Source organism: Pogoniulus pusillus, chromosome 23, assembly GCF_015220805.1.
Source record: "Pogoniulus pusillus isolate bPogPus1 chromosome 23, bPogPus1.pri, whole genome shotgun sequence".
Lineage (NCBI taxonomy): Eukaryota > Metazoa > Chordata > Aves > Piciformes > Lybiidae > Pogoniulus > Pogoniulus pusillus.
In genome coordinates this window covers 20,550,002-20,564,273 of record NC_087286.1, presented here as the reverse complement: position 1 = coordinate 20,564,273, position 14,272 = coordinate 20,550,002, and the positions used below count along the sequence as shown (strand labels likewise).

At 42.4% G+C, this 14,272-nt stretch overlaps 1 protein-coding gene across 13 annotated transcripts in view; it reads right to left on the bottom strand.

Annotated features, from left to right (window-relative positions):
• The window catches only part of KMT2C (lysine methyltransferase 2C), a 193,635-nt gene that overhangs the window by 174,809 nt on the left and 4,554 nt on the right, over positions 1-14,272 (bottom strand). Inside the window, exon 1 of one of the 13 annotated variants that reach the window (XM_064162846.1) lies at positions 543-921. The exons of the other annotated variants lie outside the window; for them this stretch is intronic. The gene's annotated coding sequence lies outside the window, so the exon portion shown is untranslated. Of the gene's footprint in view, positions 1-542; positions 922-14,272 lie in introns of those variants that run through there. 13 annotated transcript variants of the gene reach the window in all.

Below are 14,272 nucleotides of genomic sequence, written 5' to 3'. Positions count from 1 at the left end.
GGGGAATAAAACAAACCACAAAAAAAACCACCAAAAAGGAGTTGTGCTGTAGCTAACCATCCCCAGTGCTAACTGGGAAGGAGCGGGCTGTGTCTATGAGGCACACGTGTGTGCGTGTGTAGGTGCAGCAGACGGAGCAGAAATGCCCAGAGGAGCGGCTGCGAAGCCCAGGTCACCCCCGAGCTGGGCTTTGGGGATTGTTGTTTCTCCCCCCCCCCCCCCCCTCCCCCCCGCACCTTTTGTTGTTTGGGTTCTTTTCTTAATTTTTGCTCTCAAAAGCCGGAGGATTATCTCGTGAGCGTGTTAACTTGAACCTATATACCCACGTCTGAAGCTGGGCACGGGTTTTTTTGACCCAGCGGTATAAAATCCTCTCTCCCGAGTGTCAGCGGCTCCCGGGTCCCCCCGCCAAGTTTCTCGGCCCGGTCCCGGCGGCGGGTCCCCCCGCAGCCCCTCCCCGGGGACCCCCCCGCAGATGGCCGCACGCCCGCTGTCACAGTTTGCCCCTCGATACAAAGAAGTTCCAAGGCAGCCGTACTCACCCCCGGCGAATTGGTTGTGCTCGGCATAGCCCAGCCCCGCGGAACCGCTCACAAATCCCCTCTGGAAAATGGAGGGGCTGGCATCGGCGCCCGCCCGTACGATCCGGAGGAAAACGAAGTTATTTACATGTCACGGCCCGAGCCCAGCGCCGTGCGGAGACACCAACTGCTCAGCACTGCCCGAGATCAGCCATATTCCCCTCCCAGACCCGCCGCTCGATGGGAGCGCTTCCCAGGCCACTGCCCCGGGGCCTCGGCGGGGCCGGACGGCTCTACAGGACCCCCATGGCGGCGCCGGCGGGGGAGCGATCCGCCACAGCTCCGACCGCCTCGGAACTTCAACTCCGGGATCCTCCCTGTACCAGGCTGGAGCCGGCGGAGGAGGAGGACGGAGGGGGAGGGGAGCGGAGGAGAAGGGGAGGGGAGGGGACAGAGGAAAAAAAAAAAAAAAAAAAAAAAAGAGAGGAAAAAAATACAAAAAAAAAAAACAGAGGAGGGGAAAAAAAAAAAAAAAAAAGAGCCGAGCGAGAGAAAGTAGATCCGACGCAGCCGGGCGCCGCCAATGTGCGGACCGGAGTCCTGCGGCAGGAGCCGGGGCCGCCTGCGCTAAGCGAGGCGAGGCAGAGCGGCGGCGAAGCAGCGCCCCCGCCGGAGGCTCCCATCGCCCGGGCCCGGGCCCCCGCCCCGCACCCCCGGCGCTGTACGGGCGCTGCGGCGCTGGCACCGAAGGGGGCCGGGGGTCGGTGAGGGCTGCCGCGGCAGGCCCCGGGGGCAGCGCGTCCCAGCGAGTGTGCCCGGCAGCCGGCCCCGGCCCTCCCGCAAGCCCCTGCCCTCGAGACACCTCCCGAGGCAAGCGGGCGACAGCTCCCCGGGTTCAATTCTCCTTCTCTGCCTCCCTTCCTCCAGCGCCTCCACTTTCCAATTTCACAAAGCAGCGCAGCCGAAAAGTTACAGAAGGTTTGGAGAGGTGACGGCTGCTGCCCTGGAACCCCCTTGGCTGCTCAGGGTCCCTGGGTAAAGAAACATGACGGTGTGACTTCAGATGCTGACTTTTTCTTTCCTCGGTTTTAACGTTTTTCAGGCTGCTCTAACACTTCTCCAAACGGATGAGCTAAGAAAGCAAGTCCTTCTACAAACAGCTCTTTCCTAATCCTTCAAGTGGTCCCTGCCAATTTTCTTCTGCTGCTACAGGGAGAGAAAGAAATCAAGCAAACCTTACGCAGCTATCGTTTCACTTGTATCGATAGATACCTACAAACCCACTGGTCTGCCAATACAAGTAGTTGTGCAACTACCTTTGTTCAATTTCCCTTCAGGCAGACCCCCCAGAGTAGCTGTTGTGCAATGCTTTGCTTCTGTCAATCTTCTTAAAACGTGTTTAAAGTTCAGACACCTGCCAGACACAGGTTGCCACGCCGATGACAACTTTCTGACCCATGTGCCAAACAAGAGACCAGGCACTATGGCTATTTTCTCACTCCTAGGAATTTTTTGCTGAATTCTCTTCTGTTACAGCAAGCTGCAACTAAACACACTTAACCCAAGGCACTGTCCGCTGTGGACAAGTAAGTTCAGTGTTGCCTTTTGAGTACTGGTTAGAGAAATTCTCCACAAACACACTGGGAACTCAGAAGGACCATTTCAACCTCTAAGACCGAACCCCCAAGCCCCACACTCACTACCCCGGCAGAGGGAGTGGACTCACACTGCCGCTCATTGCATTGTACACTGAAGCACGCTTGAGGTGCCCAGCCTACAGGGAAGTTTTTATCAAACCTATTCTCCAGGGATTGAGATAGAAAAAATAAATGAAAGAAAGCACTCGCATTAAAAAATCTCCACGTGTTTACTCAGAAACAAGTAACTATTGTACAAGAGCCATTGTGCCATTTTAATACAGGTACGGACACTTCAATATGTTTAGCTACACGGAGCTATCACGCTTCAGCTTATCAGCACATCTCTGGTATCCACGCGCATTAGCACACTTTGTCTGCTGCAAAGAGGTTAAACATGTCAGTCTAAACCTTAGTGAAGATGCTAACTGCCAGTGCTTTATTTTGCGGTAAGGGCTGATTATTTTGGTCTAACCAACAAGTGATGAACTACTAAACTACTACTGAGACAATAATCCATTTGCCTGGTCCCTTTGGCATTCATTGCCCTTTAGTTTAAATCAGGACAAAGCTCTCTTGGCCACGCCATCTCCACGAAGTTTATAAACATTTTTCTAACCAGCTATTCTGAGATTAACAAAAGTAAGCTCCTCTTAAACCAAGAAGATACCCAAGAGTGGACAGAAGCTGTGTATTTTCCAAGCTATATTTAATGAGTTTCTGAACTTGGTAAGCTTAGGTAAGACCAGAGCACCAGGTTTACTGTACATCACCTCTCCAATAACTGTCTACTTCTATAAGCTTCCACCACCATGCTGGTGTGGTACCCTCTGAGCTGATGTCCCCTGCAGCATAACTGACACATCACACAGTCACAAAGTTGTTTGTCTACCTCAAAGCTGTAGATATTTTCAAATGGCACTTAAAAAAAGGGCATGTTTTAACACACCAGGTAATGGGTCACCTGGCAAGTTTCAGTATGTTAGCACAAACAAGACAAGGTGCAATTTAATAATAGCTGGTTAAAATCATAGTAATAAATTAGTCTCAGTACTTTTCCTATTCTTCATGTAACCCAAGATGCAAGCTAAAAGGTATGAAGTTACACGAGCTGGCCTCGTTCTTCCCCAAAGCTTCAAACATGGAGCTTTGTTTTCTCTCACATGAAAAAGGCAATATTTAGGGTTTTTTTAATTGTAGAACACATTGTTTGCCATGAAAATCTTAAAGAGCAAACTAAATTTGTGCTGGCACAGTCATCCATGGTCCAACAACAGCCATGCTGGCTAATTGCTCCTTTGCCACAGTACCTGGCCTGAAGTTGCTTTCAGAAAGGCTATACAATGAGCTAGAGGAACAGCTCAGGGTAGGGTGTCACATGTGGTAGCACAGAATCACAGAACGGTAGGGGCTGGAAATGACCTCTGTTGGTCATCTAGCTTCAACCCCCCTGCCACAGCAGGTTCACCTAAAGCAACTTGCACAGGCAGGTTGTGACTGACTTCAGAGTTCTAACTCCAGCTGATCCCACCTCACGCCTCTTCTTCCCAACCTCTGAACCATACCCGTTCAGCTGTAGGTTGCATCATGTTGTGACTCAGATGAGTGGATTGATCTTGCTACTGCAAAATAATCCAGCAAGAAGCAGTGGGGCCAGACACCAGATAAAGGCAAAGTCTTTTTGTCTGTATTGATTCCCTGCCCTGATTCACATGTCTCCAAAAATGTGTGTCACCATGATGGCAAAGCAGAAACTGTTTAAGCCAACACTTCTGCCAAGAAAATGTACATGGGGAAAATGGTATCAGTCATCTCCTAAGACAGACTTTTCTTCTTTTGTAAGCAACAGAAGCGATGGATTTAATTTAATGATTAAGATAAAAACTTATGTCTATACATATGGTGGATTGTTTTCTTCCAAACTCCAAGTGATTAACTCAAAGATACAACTCTCTGGAGTTAACCCACCACATGTAGTGAAACATGCCTTATCTGTTTATGACTGGCCCTATTTACAATTCCCAACTTTTGGGAAATGCTACCTCACAGCAAACAAGAGAAATTGAAATGTAGATCACTTCAAACACAGCCTAATCCAAATTTCAGGTGCAATACATATACAAAGAAGAGATGGGGGCTTCACAACAGAAGTATTACCAGGTCATACATTTAATTTGGTACTTCATTGATTTAAAACACACAAAGATGATTCTAAGATCTTCATTGGGTTTCTAATATTGTGACAGAATCACAAAGTGAGATCAGGCTTAAAGCACCTAGCTACAAAAGGACAAGCAAAAAAATAAGCTGATTTTTTCTCCACCTGGCAATTCTAGGGTGATGTAAAGGCAATTTACCATCTAGTACCCTTTTATACTTCCATGCTACGTATCAGCTTGAAGCAGCCTCTTCTGTGAATGCTCTGTGATCTATGACAAAGCATGGATTAAACAGAAGAGCTCTGATCTCTTATCACATTTTAAAGGTTTTGGAAGTTCTTAGTTTCTAACCTGTACTAATACAGTTTTTGGAGATACAACTCCATTTCTAAAAGTAACAAAACATATAAACAAAGGTTCCCATCAGTTTCCAAACCATGTTTTTCCTCTTCCCTGCACTCTCTTCTTCTGAGTATGAGCCATGGCCAGAACCCAAGATGGACTGACAAAATGTCATATAGCCAAGAAACACATTTTCTGCATTAACTACATACTATTGTAAATTCAATTTAAAGCCATTACATTTAAGATGTCATATCTAACAAGCATGCTATTAGCAATACAATCTGAACAGTAATGTAAGTTAATTGAAACAGCTTTCTACCTAGAAAGCACCATTTTCTGTCTGTTCTTAGAGCTTTGATGGACAGACTTTTAGCAACAACTACTGAACACACTCAAGGTGTCTTACTTCCCCATGATCTACAATGTCTTTCCATACTTCAGCTAAAAGTTATTGGCCCTGTGATAGAAATGGCATAACAGGACACTCCAACACAAAGCCTACCACTACATTTCATTCACTGATGAATGTGAATTTGAGGTGGAAACCCAAACAAGCTGGAGTGTGCCCTTTTTCCTCTATAGGTGATATCTTCCCAGAGGCCATCAGCGTAGGCAGGTAGCATCAGGTCTCAAGGTAGCCTGAGCTCACCAAGTGTCACCAGATCTTCTGTAGTAACACAATGCAAACAGGGATACTGATGGAGAAGCAGAGGCTGTGCCCCTTTAAGACAATATTCTTGAAAGTGGCATTTGAAATAAATACAGATCTTCAAACCTCACCTAACCTCTAGAAATCTCACCCTTCCTTACTCCTTCATTTTCCTAACAGCAGTCTTTGAGCTGGTGTTGAAGCAGCATGGTGTGTGGGCCTTCCTCAGAGAAACACTGTGACAAAAGTACTGTGGTCTGGGTCCATTTTACACTAAGTGCTGTTGTGGGTAAAACGTGCTGCACTGCACAACTGAAATGGTAGTGTAGTCCTGCTTTACAGAAATGGAAATAAAGGGTTGAGAAAATGAACAGAGAAAGGACTGAAAACCAATGTAGATGAATGGCCCATGAGTTCAAAAGATGCAAGGAGAGGTAGGGAAAAAAAGCAATACCTAAATATTTGGGGGCCACCAGAAAATGACTCACTGCTAATGACATCTGTCATCAGCTGCTAGCACAGGCAGTACAAAACTGGTTTGAACAGCACATGATGGAAATCCAATGAGAATACAAACTGACATATTTTCTTTGAAGTAATCAAAATAGCCCTATGCTTTTCTAGCAAATAAACTCTTAAGTATACTCTTTAAGAAGAAAATATGGAATGCCAGGTGGCAGCATTTCTAGAAAAGAAAGAGTAATAATTTATTTAGAATGTGTAGGATCACACAGATTAACAGATAATGCAAGCATCAGGTGTCAGAGGAAATAGAACACAGACAATGAAACAAAGAGATTTAAGAAACTATTCTCTTTCAAGAAGCACCACAGAAAAATACCTACAAAATAAAGGTTATTACACATAATTCACTGTCTAATAGTAATAGGAGATGGACATTACACAAGTAATGGACAAGACCATCAGAAGGGATGCTCATAGAACAGGATCACACAACAACTCATGTTGGAAAGACCTCAAAGGTCAGCAACCTCAACCTCCTTCTCAAAGCAAACCCAATAAAGTCAGACCCTAAAATGGCTCAGAAATATTTCTGAGGTTCAATTCATTGTTTCCTAGCTCTGTAACACAGTCCTGAAATCTGATGGTGGGACACTATTTGAAATAACTTATGCCCAAATCAACCCAAGTACAGACAACAAAGATCAAGGCATAAAGGTGATACTCAGATGGCCTAAATCACACCTCAACCACTTTGTCTAGTATTTCCTGTCAGATAGATATAAGGAGCTCTGTGATCAAGCCCTTTTGAATTGCCTTTCACAGATACCTAGGTCTCTCTTCTAAGCACAAAACTTCGGCAGAGTGCATATGCTTCCTCCTATTCATCAGTAACCTCCTTTAAGGCAGTAAAATAAGTATAATTATTCTTTTGAAGCTCTGAAAGAAAACAATTTGTGTTAAAACCAGATCATCACAATGCTGCTGAAAAAGAAACCTAGGTGGCATGACTACAGGAGCTAGAATTCAGTCTGTGCCCTGTCCCCAAGGCCCATTACTAAGATCTGTCATAGAATACGCTCCTACGCCATGTGACATGGTCACTTCCATGTAGCTGTAAATTCCCCAGTTGAAGTTTGGGATATATATCAAGGAACACGAAGAAAAGTAAAGGAGAAAAACACCCAAATTACAACACAGAAAAACTCGACTTGGTCTAACAACATTTCTAATCTTTATATAATAAAAGCCAGATAATGAATGTCTATCACAATAGCGTCCCAAATTCTAGTCAAAGAAGGGAGACTGAGGAGATACAAGGATAGCTGAGAGCCTGAGCTTCAGCTCAACAAGTTTATACATGTCCAAGACAGTCATGACTTCACTTTCTTGAAGTGTGAGCATGTTAACTAAGTACAGACAAGAAACTCTCATTGGTTGGAAAAAACCTTCAAGATAACATGGTCAAGGTAACAATTTTAAAACAGGTTCTTTTTGCCTATCAAGACAGTTTAAAACAAGTGATATGGAGGAACACATCAGTTCACAAAGCTAAGCTGAACATATGCTTTAAATAATATTTACAGTAACCTGACAGCAATGTAAGTGCCCACTAACAGTATCTGGTTAATGAGCTTTAAGATCAAGATTTTCTGCTTGTCTACAAAGTAGGTAGACAACCAACAATACTTTCTCTGTTCTGTTCTCCCAGCATAGCCTTATCTGAGGCCACATGTAGAGCACACAAAGTGTATGAGACAGTTTAACAGGTTTTTCTATTTATTCTTTAGCAACAAACACATTGGAAACAGAAATGATGGTATCTCCAAGCTGTACACAGGACTCAACAGGACAAAGAAAACTCTCCCATTCCATGACAAAAAGAGCAACAGAATAGCCAGTCATGAGCCAACTCTTACTGCTACATTAAAGACCTTAGGGAAATAACTTCTCTAAATAATCTTGCTTACAGATCATTTATTTCCTGAGTTACACCCCCATTTCTGGGCCCAGTTCTCTCCTAAATGGTTTCTGGAAGACACAGGCAGAAACATAAATTAAAATTCCTGCTGAATCTGTTTTTCACTCTTCTTTGCATAAATCTCTATCAGGATGCTGGATGCAAGGTTAATTATGCAAAACATGAACTAGGAAAAATTGTGTGTCAGAAGATTGAAGTAGCACTGAAAGTCAGCACTTCCCAGAGCCCTATGGCTTCTATATCCCACCTCCCCTGCTCCCTCTAGAGCCATTCTGCTGTGAGCTGTTCTTCCTAAACTTACATCCCTATGGATTAGAGAACGTTAACTGTGGCACAGTGTTTGCCCAGGAGGCTGAAAGTAAAACTGATGAGAATCCTATCGGTTTCATTAAATTCCTGCTTCAATAAACAAAAGCAAACCAAAACCACCAACCACCAGTTAGTTATACTGGAGATCTCGGCCTTGAGGCTGACTAGCACAAGTCTGCATCCACATTATCTCAGACTCCCAAACAAAGCAGCCACACATGAACTGCGCTGGGAGCAGTGCATGCCCCACACAATCGCCAAGGCCAGCCCTGAGCACCCTTTGGAAGTGTGCTGGCAGGCTCGGGTCTGAACCATACAAGCAGCACTGCAATAACCTGACAACAGGGATGATGGCATCCAGTGACTCCAAACAGACTTCCCAGTTGGCTTTTGTTATGAGCATAGACATGACCACTTTGAAGAAGCTGAATGCTTCAGGTGCCAGAACACTATTGCTAACTAAAATCATGCCACTAATCAATATAAAACACAAGCACAGCCATGAATCAGCCCAAGTCATAAATATGAAATTTAAGGAAATCAAAGGGAATGATTCTTTTAAATTTAATTTCAAAATTCCTTTGTCCAAGCCTTCCTACACAACAAGTAGTTGGCTCGTTTCTAAGGAAGGTTCTCATCTCATGCAGTTCAGTGGGCCACGGTAAGAAAAAAACACCAACTGAATATAGTATTTTTATTACAAGGTGGGGGTGGAAGGGAAACAGAGAAGGAAAAAAGTTGGACTAGAAACAAAAACACAAGCAACAGAAAATGGGAACTAGGAAATAAGGACCTCCTGGATAGGCTGGGAGAGAAAAACTTCCACTGGCCAAATGAAGGGAAGATGGTAAGCCTTTTGAAGTATTTAACAGAAGCTTTCAGAGCACGTACATTGAGGGTAAGAGGAGGCCTTCATCATTCAGACATCTAATAGTAAAGCAAAATAACAGAACAAGCAGTCCAACTTGTTTGTGAAAATGTTGAGGACAACTGTTTCACAAAGTTAAGGATGCCAGAAGAGCAGTTACTTCACACTTCACTCTATTAGGGCAGGCTCCATTTTAAACATCTCAATGTGTACAGTGATTTGGCTGGAAGTGGTAACGAGAAGCATTCACTGTGCCAAGGAAGGGGGGAAAATGAGAGCAGTAGAAGGAGAACAAATTTTTATCTTCAGTTGACTGAAATAAGAAAAGCAAATTTCAACAAAGTCTTTGAACTTGTTGCTAAAAATCTCTTGAGAATGTGATTTAAAGGAGGACTGGCAATCGTTACACTGCAATACACACAATGGCAAAATGTTCCAGCACAAGTCAGAGATAGGAGATGTAGTATGAGCCACACGGGCTGCATCAAAAGCATTCAGTAATAAGGGTCTAAAACTAAAAAGAATCATATTAGGAAGGAAACAAGGGCATTTTAATGAATATAAAGGAACAGCATAAACTGTCAAGGATAAAAATCAAAAGAGATAAAAGCACAGCATGCATTATTACCACTGTGCAATATAAAAGGCAAACAAAGTTTCAGAAATATTTTAGAAGAATAAAACCACAGAACTTTAGTACATAGCAATGCTAAAAAAGAACAAACGGATAACAAAAGAATCAAATGCTGTTCTCTGTACTTCAGCCTTCATAAAACAGCTTTATTGTAGCTAATACTAAAAACTGATTTTATTATTAGGCTAAATAATCAGGGAACTTTAAGTCAGCTGGACTGGAAAGAAACACACACACTATATACTGTGTGATATTTCAGCCACAAACTGAAGTAACCTCTGAGCTAGGAGTGACCACCTTCCATAATACAGTCCTAGTGAAATTGCCCTAAGACAAGCTAGCAACAATGCCTTTATGTGCAAATTATTGTCAGGCAAGGAGAACATCACAAGGAAGTTCCTTCCTCCAGGTCCTGCATGAGGAAATTCACACACGCAGAAGGGTCACATACTACATGTGGCTTAGGCTGGGGCTATTAGCATTTTAGAGAGTGATATCTTAAGAAAAATCACTCTGACAAATGGCAAAGTGGTTCACACAAACCAAAGGAAGACTAGCAAACTTTGGAAGCACAGATCAGGTAAGCCAAAAGTGCTGCTACAAAATTTAAGCCTGTTCAGTGCAAAACTAGAAGTTTACTATAAAAATTGTTCTCCATTTCAGCTGTGGAATCTCAACTGTGAGTACTACAAGACAAAACTGCCCTACTCAGCAGCTAAGAATGTTTACTTTATACTTTAGGAGACTAGTTACTGAAATCAATTGCCTAGAGATGCAGTGGAATTGTATTCAAAAAATATTTGAAAAGCAAGTATTGGTCAGAAATGGTAGAGAAACAACACAGAAGGATGAGCAAGATCACCCTGAAGTCTTTTTTTGGCCATATAGTTCCATTCATCTGTAGCAATACAGCAAAATTAAACATTCATTTTATTTAGAAGAATTTTGTTGTGGTTCTGAATGCCACAAATCGGGGAGGGGAACCAAAGTAATTCACACTATTTATTAAAAGGTCTACTAATAAATCTCCCACGTTTTAATAATGCATAGCTTCCCCCCTTCATTATTAACAATATGACACCATCTTACCACGTTTTGTTGGGCAAACTTTCACTAAGAACATTGCAGTCTTCACTGCGAGACAAAAGACACCATTTCACAGAACAGCCAAAGTTCCATGAAGCCTGCATGTTCCAGAAGTCAACCTGGATTAGCCAAGGCTTCCAGACAGTACTCCTGAATGGTCATGTAAGATGCTAGCAAATGTTCAGCAGCAAACACAGTACATTTGGACCACATCTTCACTACCAAAAATTCCTTCTGCTGTGCAAATGACTGAATTACACATATACTCCAAGGAGGATAAAGATACAACAGACAAAACTAAAAACTAATACATTTTTCTGAAGTTGATTGTTTTTCCTGATAGCCCAGTTGAAGCTATTTTTGGCAAGAATTTACTGTCATTAATGATGCAGCAGAAGACCAAAAAGGCCTCTTTTTTCTCCATCCACCCAAAGCCAGAAGACCACGGTGGTACATCCTAGTTTGATAGGGTTTCCAGGATTTTCTTTAGGAAAAGCAATTAGAATGATGCCAAATACAAAACTGAAAATTAGCCATTACAAATTCCTATTGGAACAGTTGGCAATAGGGTTTGGTGCATGTGGGATTTAATAAAAATACTTTCAAAAATGCAACAGGGAAGAATACTCCAGAAGAAAGAAGACCTTGTGTGACTTTATTATAATGCCTATATATTGATATACTTGTAGGAAGAGGCTTTTAGACTGCTAGAAACATAAACCATTTAACTGACATTGTTATTTGAGGGTACTTTGAATGTTCAGTTTAAGAATGTTTCTGAGGATCAAAGTGAGAATTGAAGTTCCCTATTTAATGAATACTGTTTAGGGCAGGAATCAGATGAGTACTTGTCTGTCTATGTGCTATGAAGAACCCTCTCAACAGCATTTCCTTTTAAAACAACCAGCCAACCAACACATATGCCTATAGGCTGTAAAAATCTCTCACAATCTCCTATGTCAAGAACACCTATACTGAAGAACTCAAAGGAGTCAGCCTTAAAACCACATACCCTCAAATGGCAGGCAACTTTGCAGATACTACTTTAAGCTGGCAGTGCTACCGAAAGCTCTAACTCTGTCTCTACTCCCTCATGCTATCATAAACACATTTCTTTGCCAGGTTAGTTTTAACCCAGATCAGTTTCCCAATGCAGTTCACCACATGTCTGGGTCAGCACAAGGGACAGAACAAACAGCTGGTCACAGAGGGAGAGCAGCACTGCTGCTTCTTTTGGCTGCCAGGACCAGCTCAAGATTTATGGTGTTTGGAGAAAATAATCACCTGATGCACCCCATGCACTCACTGCCTATGTTTCTCTAAGTAATAAATATCCTAGATTTTAAGGGCTTTTTCCCACTTGATCTTATTTCCTTTCACAAGCACCAGTACCATTAGAAGAACTTAATGTAGTTCTTGAAGCAAATACCCACAACTATTTTGACTAATGTAGGAATGAGGTGAATGGGAATGTCTAGTGCCATCCTTCTAGTAAAAACAGAAAAAGAACAACAAAGTAAATAAAAAGGGGGGGTGGGGTGTGTGTGCTCAATGCAAGTTACTAGCAAATACTACATGCTACAGTAAAATCTTGCTTAGCCAAACCATATGAATAATACAGCTTGCAAGAACTGGCAATCAAAATATACTAAAGACAGAAAGGAGAAAAAGCTTTCGATGTTTTTTTTTGTTAGTCACTTAACTGTTTACCATTGAATAACATTTTAGTGCACCTAGAATAGCATTGCTTAAGAAGTGAAATCCACAGCATCAGTGTATGGTTATCATAAGGGAGCAGTCATAGTGGTGGATAAGGTGATTCCATTTTCCCTAGTTCTGCATGACCCTGCCACCTGGGACAGCTGGGCCAAGGAGGGGAACAACAAAAGCAAAACTAACTCCAGCCTGAGAAAGGCAGAAGTTACTTATTCTCAGCAAGCTAACTGCCTTTGAACACCATCTCTAAACTCAAATGACAGATGACAAAGAATAGAAATGCCCAGTTCCAATCACTTATCTTACAAAAGAACAATGACAAGAAGTTAGTAGGAGTTAACATGCTAACGAGATAGAAAAAAAACCCAAAACAATATCAACAAGCAAAGCCAAGAAGTTGAAACATTTTATTGTTTCAAGCTAGGAAAAGTCTCCAGAATGAAAAGATATCTGGTGTGTAGATGCCTTAGAGCATAGAAACCAAAAGACTGGGTCCTTATTCCTACTCTTGCAAAGCCTTGCTTTATGGCCAATACACACAATGCATTAAGACTTCATGATGTCCTCATACGTGGTCTGTCACTATACTGTCTGATAGCCCTTGAAGCTTCTCTCACAACAAGCACTACAGAAGTTCAATGGGTCATCAAATACAAGCATTAACAAACTAACAGCTGCCAAGAAAAAAAATAGACATCTTCACTTGAAAATGCTGCATTTCAAACTGTGAAAACTAGACTGAGGTTATAGAAAAATATCTGGTCCCAGCATTAAACCTAATCTCACTTTAAAACACAGGTGAAGACACCACATCAACTGACATGTCGGCAACTCTGATGACTAAACAATTCTGCAACATCCACAACGTGTAACAACTTTCATAGTCATCCCTCACATAAGTTGTATCAAACTGAAAATCAAAAGATTAATACAGAGATAACTTACCAGAGGTCATTTACCTCCTGAGCAAAACAGCATTGTGAGCACTCTAAGCCCAACTCCTAGGCAAGAGCTATGTAAGACAGATGAAGAATTGCTTGGTAATATGAATATGACGGAGGAAGTCACGGAGCATGAGCTGGCAATGAAGATGACCCAAAGTTCCCACGGGACCATGCTGCACACAGCTTGGTCCTATTCTATGATGGACTAGAAAGACCTTCAAAGAGTCCATGCCATGTCTTGACTGTGAAAGCCTGCTCCCATGCCTCATCTCTTCACACTGTGTGACCAAGTACCTACCTTCTGGCCAAAGATTTTGATACGTGGCTTGCACAGGCAGAAGTACAGGGCACTGTTTGCTTTAAAACCTTAACCCTTACTGTACAATAGCTGTACAACCCCTACCCAAAGACCCATCCTGACATCCTGACTTACCCTAACCAAGAACAGGCACTTAGAAACATTTTTATTGTGTAACACAAGATAGACATTCCACTTGCAATTGCTACATTTTGAAGTAAGCGATGGGCCCACGAGTAAAGATAGAAGTATCACACAGAAGGTGTGTGACAAACTAAAGAAACAGAGATGAGCTTTAAAGAGAAGCCATGCACCATATTCAGGCTCTTTTGAAACAAGTGTAGGAATCTTTAAATATCAGCTTACTTAGTGCAGATGCAGCTTAAGTAATGATAAAAAAAATCTTAAACAACCATGTTTTGGGAAAAACTGCTCTGCTTACATGTCCTCAAACCTATCCACCTATGTGCAGTCTATGGCCTGGGAGAACCTACTGCAGCTTACGTTGGCCCCAGTAATGGGAAACTAGGATGAAAACTAAATCATAGGTAAGTGAACACACAAAAAGTTTTCCACAAATGCCATGCCTTTAAAAATCATTACCCTATGCTGATTTAAATTACACACACTTGCAGAAATTATTTGTAACACACGTCAAAATCT